This window comes from Syngnathus typhle, linkage group LG11, assembly GCF_033458585.1.
Source record: "Syngnathus typhle isolate RoL2023-S1 ecotype Sweden linkage group LG11, RoL_Styp_1.0, whole genome shotgun sequence".
Lineage (NCBI taxonomy): Eukaryota > Metazoa > Chordata > Actinopteri > Syngnathiformes > Syngnathidae > Syngnathus > Syngnathus typhle.
The window spans coordinates 12,103,665-12,113,470 of record NC_083748.1 but is presented as its reverse complement, the minus strand read 5'-3'; the positions used below and the strand labels follow the sequence as shown (position 1 = coordinate 12,113,470).

The 9,806-nt window shown below is 43.2% G+C and overlaps 1 long non-coding RNA gene across 2 annotated transcripts; it reads right to left on the bottom strand.

Annotated features, from left to right (window-relative positions):
* Positions 1-267: 267 nt before the first annotated feature.
* On the bottom strand, positions 268-9,035 carry LOC133162901 (uncharacterized). Of its 2 annotated transcripts, XR_009716294.1 has the most exons (4): positions 8,827-9,035; positions 3,962-4,132; positions 3,794-3,891; positions 268-2,148 (listed from the first exon to the last, which is right to left on the bottom strand). It is a non-coding gene; the product is annotated as an uncharacterized LOC133162901 (long non-coding RNA). The 2 variants fall into 2 exon arrangements; XR_009716293.1 differs by lacking the exon at positions 268-2,148 and having other exon boundaries at positions 3,051-3,891.
* Between the last annotated feature and the right edge of the window lie 771 nt (positions 9,036-9,806).

Genomic DNA, 9,806 nt, shown 5'->3' with positions numbered 1-9,806 from the left:
TGAATACTGATGAAGAAACAGGTAGGGTGTCAAGAGATGTGCACGCACGATAAGGAGCTACAAATACTCCAGAGCCGTAAACGTGACAGGAAGGGAGGGCCGGGGCGAGGGGGGCACATGGAATACTAATTTGTGCTCATAGACTTAGACTTACCAGCCTATTTTTGAGAAAAAAAATTCTTTTTTTTATTTTTCCAGATGAAAACATTTCATTGTATGATGTCAGAAGGGTAAAAATAACCCAACAGTTTAATTTTTTCGGTCAGGATACAAAGTCATAGACATTTATTCGTGTTCCGAACCACTTTTAAGTCATATTATGTCACAGAAGTCAAAGTTTTATCTCAAGTGAATTAGTATTCTGCAGCCACAGTTTTGTATGTTGTCTGTATAACTTTTTGTATCACATTTTTCATGCACATCACATTTGCTACAATGACATTTTTACTTATCATGTCTGGGGCAACTAAATGAAAAGGGAAGCTAAAAGAACGTGAGGTCCACTTTCCGCTCAAGTCCAAGTGACCAACATGGGCGCCAAGGGGCCACTGCAGCTCAGTTAAACATCCCATTTAAATGCATGGGCTGCACGAGATGGAAATGCGGAGGATGGGGGGGCATGCCGGAGCTCGACGGGCGGCGGCGCCACGCAGCTCCAACGGCAGCTGCTGCTTACCTATCGGCGGATAACTTCATTCTCCGCAGCAGTCGTTGGCCCCAAATAAAACAATCTATACGATCTGTAAATATTTACAGGCCGCCTCTCTGACGAGCAAATGAGGGCCTCGCCGAGCATTAATCACACTAGCGCCATCAGGCCTCGGTCGAAGGCATTGACCCGACGGCGTCTCTGTGCTCTTGAAGCTTTTATCGCCTTGTTCGCTCCACAATGGTCACAGGCGCGCAGCTCAATAGCGTTAAGAAGGACTAATTAAAGCAATAAAGTCATTTCCTTGTCGAAATGTTTTTAGAAGCCACACTCAGAGGTTTTTGAGAGGATCGCCGAGTTTATTATGAACGGGTCAACGCACAGACAATCTGGTGATGCAACAGCTAATTTTCGTGTTTCGACAAGACTCCTTTGCCACAAACTGCTTCATCCTAAATCTTACCCAAATGGACTTCCAAATCATTAGAGCCAGAAAATGTTTTGACTTCCTGCTGAGGAAATATTGAGTGCAACAGCAACATCATTTTGGAGTAAATAGCAAAATTATACACATACGCACTCCCCACCTGGGAAGACGAGTTATGGGCAAGGAAACATCCAAACGGCTTGCTTTGAAACTGCGCCAATTAAGGCCCGAGCACCAAACGCTGCAAAGGCCCTCTTGCTGTCTCTCGCTGTCTCAACAAATTAAGCTCCTTTTTGTAGGATGTCAACAAGGCCCCCCAAAAGTCTGTTTTTTGCAAAGGGTGCAATATTTTAATGTGTATATGTGAAGGCGTCTCCCCCAGACCAAGATACCGAGCAAGATTGGATGTCACCAAGATCACTGTTAGCACTCTTGGTGACATTTGTTTGCTAGTTTTCCCATGAGATTTTTTTTATGTCCCTTGGCTGAAAACAGGTTCTGTAGTTCACCCATCTTTGCTCGCTGCTTTAATTGAAGGTGTTTATTTAAGGGGTAGGGCAAATACAATTGAGTGGCCTTGGCCTTCTTCTGCTGCCTCCAGATGCTTCCAACCTGCGAATCATCCTGTCAAGGTTGGAATTTGCGTGGCGCTTCCCGCCTTGGATCAGGTGCTACGGCGTCGCTGATGCATTGCGCCCCGGGAAGAAATACTCCGCTGATGACTTGGGAGGAAGAGGTTCATCATTTAAAGCATCCGCGGAGAAGTTCAAGGAGGGGATGCCGCTGGATGGAAAGCTCACACAAAGGCTCTGTGAAGTGCTCCTCTCCTCCGTGGAGACGTGCGTTGACGCGCCGCGGGCGGGCTTGCGCAAACATCGCTGACGTGACTGAGGATGTTTGGCATCAGCTTTCAGAAGCTTCTTGACAGCCAACACATTTCAATAGATGAATAATTGAGCGGGGGCACTTTGGTGGAGGAGCGAGTCTTGTTGGCCAGCAAGGACGTGGATGCGCTTTGACAGACAAGCCGTTGAATGCGCTGGCGTCGTCCTTGGCCGCAGCCCCGTTGTTGCTATCAGAGGGAATAACACGATGCCGTTTAATGGAGGTACATTAGAGTAATCAAGCTCTAATTGACAGATCGCTGGCACAGTGTGTCATTGCAGACAGTCAATTGGGACAAACACACGCTGCAGTTTGGAAATAAAAAAAATAAAAAATAAAAAAAACATCAGGGCCTGCAATCAATATGTGCCACATTAGACTTAACATTTGAGCAATCATTCTAATTTTAGGAGTGCTTAGCCTGCAATCAGAAGAAGTATCTTGATACACTTTGAAATGATTACTTAAAATTAGCTTTGGTTAAAAGAAGGTCAAATGAATTTGAATGTAATTAGTGGATTTTTTTGCATGCCAACATATTGAATCTTTTCCAATACCCAATTGCATGAAATAAATTAGATAATAATCACAATTCTTTATGATGGAGCTGTAGGTGTGGAAGTTTCACTTTTTCACTTTTTCGCCACCCTTGGCTGGAGTCATCACATTCTCAAAACCATCACATTTATGAAACCAGAAAGTTAAAGAGAACAAGCCATTTACAACAGTTTAGATTTGTAAAAATAACACATCGCCAAAGGCGTTTGTGAAAATATTTTCAATCGACCAAATTTAGACACATGAGAGCTTCCTGCTCGTCAGTATTGTTTTCACGCTCAAAAACTCCCACACTCAGGCAGACAAAGACCTCGGGTCTTTAGCAAACTAATAAAACGCTCAGATGTGTTTTGCAACTTATTTTGGGACCTTTCAGTCTATTATCGCAAGAAAGAGCAAACCCACTCAAAGTTTTGCACAGAAGCTGCTTGAACTTAAATTTCAAGATGTCTGCATTGACAGTGGAAGAAGAAAGAGCAAGTCCATTTTGCTTTCCGGCAAACTGCTGCTGACTTGAAAAAGACACCGTGACCGTATGACATACAGTTTATTGAGCGACTTCTTTCGGGGGTGAGCTCCTTTTCTCCGTTTCTTCTCCACGGAGAGGAGAAATATGGTGTGCGTGTCACGTCGTATTTTTTTCTTTTATTATTGAGACATTTTCTGTAGGGATATTTTTGAGGACATGGGCAAAATGAAAAATGCTTACTTCCTATTTCGTTTGAGTTTGCTTTTCCATTGAAGGGGGGAAAAAAGAAAAAAGAAATCATAGCCGCCTGCCTTTGGAAGAACAAATACAGACATCGCTGATGTTTTCCCATTTAAAATAATAAGAGGAGAGCAAGGTTATTACTTTGCAGCAATGCAAATAGCTCACGTCAATAAAAACTGGTGAGAGCTCACATCACAAACATGTTTTAACCAGCCTGCTGCTTACTTACAATGCTGTATTTATTTGCCCCGCGTGCTTTCTTAAGATGTTGCTCTTAAAAAACAAAAAAAATTGATGCTAAATAAATGGAGAGAGGTTATTCTTGAGGAGAGTGAGGGCAGCAATTTACATATTATTATTAGGGTAACACATTTTATCTAGGAGGAGACTGCGGGCAGCAAACCAACCTCAAGGAGACACATTTTATCTAGGAGGAAACCTTGTAAGTTGCAGAAAACTGAGTGCTGCTCAAATCGGTGACTGCGGACGAGTGACAGGAGAATCGTAGCCTCGAAGCTAACCCAATTTGTTTTGGATTTTTATGCTTCATTACACTTCCAACCTGGGGGCTGTAATCTTGCATATTAGGAAGAAACGCGCCTCATGGCCAGCAGGCAGAATCCAATGTGGGAAGAAGGAATTTGCCAGGATGCTGTCAAGCTGACGCATAGAGAAGAAAAAACAATGAATGACAACAAGCAAGTGGAATCTTGGAAAGACGTCTGCTTACGCCTCTCAAGATGGGCTCCATGGGGGGTGCACATTTGCCAGACTTTTGGAGATCCCAAACGCTTGCTGAACACGGCTCGATAAATCAGCAGCGGGAGACGGATGAGCTGTCAGCTGCCAGTGCCGCCATTGCGAAGGGTGCGGTCGAAACGGCAAGATGTTACACACGCTTCTTAAAACCAGACATTGATGTTGATTAGTGCTAGATTGCATGCGGGCTATAAAATGCACCTCCTCAATCTGGGTTCACGACAACTCAGGGAGTTTTTGGACTTTAGTTCCAAACTAATCAATTCAAATTGTACAATTCAGATTTACCGTAATTTTCGGACTATAAGTCGCGTTTTTTTCCATAGTTTGGGTGGGGGGGCGACTTATACTCAGGAGCGACTTATATACATATATATGTTTTTTTTTTCACTTTTTTGGGCATTTAATGGCTGGTGCGATTTATACTCCGGTGCAATTTATAGTCCGAAAATTACGGTAGATTTTCAATGCAATGATTCAAATGAAATGATACAAATTTGATTTATGTAGTCCAAATCCGGATTTCCCCATGCAATTGTTCAAATTTAGAGATTTAAATTCAAATATGACGCACATAGGTTTCAGTCACTTTCAAGTAAAATAACAGGCAGCAGCCATACGTACGACGCAATCTGATTAGCCACATGCATATAGAGGCTGACACAGTAAGAAGAAAAAAAAAACTCAGCCAGAGGGCAGCAATGAAATTGGAATGTTCCATTACCTACTTGGCCCCTCACTCCGCGCCGCACCCCCAACATTCACGCCTCGACATCAGCCCGGGCTATTACATCAGTCGGGACATTCCCACCGAGGTGAGGCGGCGAGAAAAATAGATTTCATATTTGACAGGTCTTATCTGCCCTTCACTAAACACATTTGCGGCTCGCAAGGGTAGACTCGATTAGTGGCCGCGTCATGTGGGAAGATTAGCGACATGGGCAGCTGCCAATAACGCCACGCTTGATTGAAAACTCGGGGATTGCGCGCCGCGGCGCTGACGACACCACATCTCTCCGTGTCGTCAGCGCAGTGCGTCAAAGCACATTTCAACATTTGAAACCGCACTGCTCAAGGCAAGACACGTTGACGTGGTCTTCATTTGAAAACCTCACTGTCTCGTCAGAGACAAAACGAGTCATCATTTGTACAACATGGACGCACAAAGGTCGTGTTCCTTAAACCTTCCTTAAAAACGGTTTTCGTCTTTGTTGAAGCAAGACAATCAATACTTCTTACATTTATACCCGGCACTAAAAAAAATAATGCTTCCCTCGCAACATTAGCCTGTTTCTTACGAGTAATAGCCACTCACCGCTTTGCCAGCTCTCGGCTATTCTTGTCATCCGAGGCCATTAGAGCTTTTTTCCCCCCAAGTTTACCTGCCAGATGAGGCTGGCGCATGCGGCCCGTGCCATATCTCACATCTCCAGCCTCCTGGCATCTAATTAGTGACACAAATCACCCGCTGATAATGCACCACCATTTGCCATTAGCATTGGAATGGAATTGACGATTACGCTTTATGCTGATGCTGCTGCACTGTCTGCATTTGGAAACGATGATTCAAATAGATTGTAAGAATAAGTCAGGCCAGGCTGGAACAGCAGAGGCAATGTTGCCCCCCACGTTATACATACAAAACACCAATGTGAGGAAGTCGTGAAAAACGACGACTCCGTTTCTATCCTCTGTATCGTGTTGTTATCGAAGAATGAACCTATTTTGACAAATAAAGACTTGGAAGTACAGATATCAGTTTTCAAATATAGGGCGTAAAGAAAAAAATGCAGTCAGTCCGAAATTAGTAGGCAAACCTGAAAAGTATCGTTCTCACGAAAAACAACGGAAAAGCGATGCTGATAGCGAAGATAACCTTAAATTGACACGTAACTGTTTAACACTGGAATCAAGCGCTTGAGTACTTTCCACATACTTCTGCCGCGTTAAAGCGGAGAACATTCAACTTTGAACAGAAAAATAACATGCACATGTCTGGACCTTGAAATGAAAACTCTTACTTGGACCAGAAACTGGAAATGAATTAAATTCTGTTGCGGCGTATGTAAACCAGGAATGGCCCTAGAAGCTGGTAATAGTAATTAAATGCAATTCAATATTTATATCAATAATGTTAACAAACATCATCACTGATTCGAATATTACAACGTGAGTTTTAATTTTTACTGTTTAAATTCAGAGAGCACCCATAGGTGGCGTTTTGACTTTTGCCAAATCGCAAATCCTTCAACAAGCAATGCAAGCATAGTGGCGCCGACAATGCCACCCAACAGATGGAAACACGCTCATCTGGGCATATTTGTTTACACACAGAGTCCGCCGCCAGCGCGGCGATTCCGACTTCCCGCTGTCACCATTCGGCGCCAGAGCTTCAATGCAACCATCTGGACACTTCAATTAAGCAACGTCTCAGCAGCCGTAGACATTGTCACGCTTTTGCACAATTTTATTCAATTTCCCCATCTCTTGTCGTCGCTTGGAAGGAGGTTAATCACCAGACTCTGCTTATTTAGAATGCATTCCAAAGTAACTGTCAAAATGAGCCATGTCCGTTTTGAGAATGTGAGGTCAGCAATTAAAGTAGGCTATTTGCCTACTTCAAGAAAAACATGATGAAGGCTTCTTCTTATTCAAGCACATTTAGCAAAACAAAGCCTGCGGGACTGGCCTCAGTGAGGGACCACGGCTCATTTAGCCACAAGGGCAGCAAATCCATGGCCAAGAACTGAGCAAGGGGCGCCTGTCTCACCTGATACTAACTCAAAAGTCATATTACAAAAGCCCTGTGCAGCCAGTGGAGAGCTGAAGAGGCCCCGCTGATTTTATCGCAATGTGTTTTCGGTGTCTGACAAAGGTGTTCACCGTGAATCGAGAGTTGACAAAATGAGAAACGATTGGAGATGGTCATTTCGGTGAAAATTCACGTCGCATGTGGATGATGCCATTTCAAAACAAAGTTTGCAAAAATATCAAGTGAATGTAAGTTGTTCCAAAGGACAAACTTACCGCTTAATAAATCTTACATACATAAGCTAAAATAAAGGAAGCTAACCACATATGCATTAGTGGTTCGCTTTACTGTATATTAAATATTTATTTTGCATTTTCCACATTATCACTTTGTTAATTTACTGCAAGCAGTTTGCAATAACGTTGTGCATCCAGTGAGTCTGTTTTTATTGCATTGCTGATCGTCGTGGTAAAATGCTGAAAGCGCTTTTATTGATCATCAAGTCTTTTTGATTGCTGTTATAAATTCACCATGGGTGTGTTATTTATCAGTAGTTTATATGATTAGTCTCAAGCAACAAAGCGTTGAGGTTAATGAATAAACAGTACGCACAAAGGCGACTGCGCCACTCTTACTGTAGCTTTTAAATGGATTAACTACTAAATGTAGAATATGTTCATTCCATTTAGGTATCTGTATTTGCGGACTACACGATTGTACACATTCGAACACAGATCCACTTCCTTCCTTGGACTGCTCTAAGGACATTTATTGCCTTCAGTGTTGATGGCATTTTCCTCCCACACAAAAACGTATTTACCCTTAAAAACTGAGCTTTTGGGCAGCAATGTGGATGAGTGATTACCTGCCAAATGCTGTGGTCAGACCAACGTAACTTGAGCGTTTCCATTTACTATCAATGCAGTTCACGCGGTTAGGCGACAATGTGAGTCAGGGGAAACGTTTGAAGTAGAAAAAATTGCTTCGCTGGGGTTTGCAAATGTGCATGGCGCCGTATCACCGACAACCAATGGGCTTTGAGAATGTACTTTGTCGTTCACCTGCAAACAAACACATGGGGTGATGGGTTAGTCTGAACTTAGTTCATGTTCGGTCTGAACTTGGGGTTCGAATCTTGGTTCCAGTATGGAGTCTGAGTCAAAACATGCATGTTATGATCATTGAAAAGTGAATTGTCCAAATGTCATTTACATGACTTCAAGTATGTTGCTGTTTTCACGCAGTTGATAAAGACGCGTGGTGTCGCTGTTCAAGCTGGTGAAATTCAAACGAAAAAAAAAAAAAAAAAAACTGATGCCACGTTGTCCCACTTTCACAGCTGGCCTTAATCTCTGCCCTGAGCTGAAGCAGATTAATCCCGACAGCGTTGACATTATCTTGCTGTTCTACACGGCAACGCTTGGACGCCGATGGAACTCCCGACGTCCTCTCGCCGGGATAAGCGTGGACAGGCCAGCTACGGTGCCGCCGGATCACGCAGGCGCGCCGGACTAAACATGTGCACATCCATTGACAGTCGTTTCCGTTTCTTGATCGATTAACTTCCGTCCATCCATCCATTTTCTGAACCGCTTAGTCCCTACGGGGGTCGCGGGAGTGCTGGAGCCTTTGTTCATTTAAATTAGCATCGTATTTCTTGAGCTGTGCATTTGAGGTCATGTCATCAATTCATCGTCAGAGTGAGTTGTACTCTAAAGGTTTCTCTGCTTGATGACTGCGTATCCCGCAGGTGCTGCATGCATGCGAGCCGCATTATCGTGTTATACGAGTGCAGTAAATGACATTTACGAGCCGGCACACACATTTTGCCACACTTGATAGAGTAGCCGGAAGCAAAAAATAAAACTGTGCACATGAAGTTGGCACTTAAAGGTTTCTTGGCAGTAGCAGCACGAATCGCCTTTTCGGGAGATCTCGGCGTCCACTAAATAAAGCTCATTAGATTCTGCAACTGTGTGCATGCTGCTCAGCTTTTATATTCAGTAATCGCCCACATATCTGATGTTTACTATTCAGACATTCACCTGGAGTATTACATTATTTCTCTTTCTTCTGATACTCACAGATATTTGTTGAAAAGCTGTGGATGTTTTGTGAGCTCTTTCTGAAGTGCCCTGAGATGCATTCAGAAGATGCAGTCACTGTCCATGTCTGAATAGCAACTGGGGTCAAGAAAGTACGTTTAAGTGCTACATCTTGGCTGAAAGAGCAGCTTTGTATGTCGGGGAGAAGCCACAGTAAGTTTAGACTGTTATTTCGAGTAGGGCTCAGTCGCAATCCTCCATGAATAGTTACTCTATTTTAGGGGTTGCACAAAACTCACCTTGCAGTGCCCCCTGGGAAAATTTGTAAAAATAACCCAGCTACCATGATGGCACATGGACTTGAAATTTAATGGGCATGGAGGCAGGAAAACGTTTGGAGGACCCACGTTTGAGAGTCTGTCGGTTGAAGCTGCGAATTCCATGGCTGGTACTTGAAAATTCATCAAAAGGAGACTTGTGAACTTTTGTTTTCTGCCGATGCCATCTTGTGTGTGTCGGGTTGATGCTGAGAGACAGTGTCAAGATTTGCCATAAAAATGGAGTGGAAATTGTTGCCGCACGTAGCGCTGGTACATTTTGCTCCCTTGATGTTAATGGAAAGAAAATTACCTTTAGCGTTAAGCAGCCAACACAGGTTACAAATTATCATAGTCATGATAGAGGTCAGCTGGCCGCGCTGGAAAACACATTTTGACAAAACAAAAATAAGCAGCCGGTTCCACATGACTTTGTCGAAAGGCTTTCAGTGTAATGTGAATTTAATTCGTAAAATAACATTTATTCTTAACAGGCTTTGCAGTGTCGAGTTTCCTGAAACGAAACGTAATTGGCATTTAACAGTGCTAATGATGTCATAAAAACTTGCGGATGGTTAGTGTGAAAGCGTTAAAGCAACAGTTAAAGCAAGTTGCTGCAAAGACAAGACTAAAGGCCATTTTTTTGTGGCTAACGTGGGTATTGGGGCTTAAGTGAGTATTATGTTTTGCTTTCCACTAAAT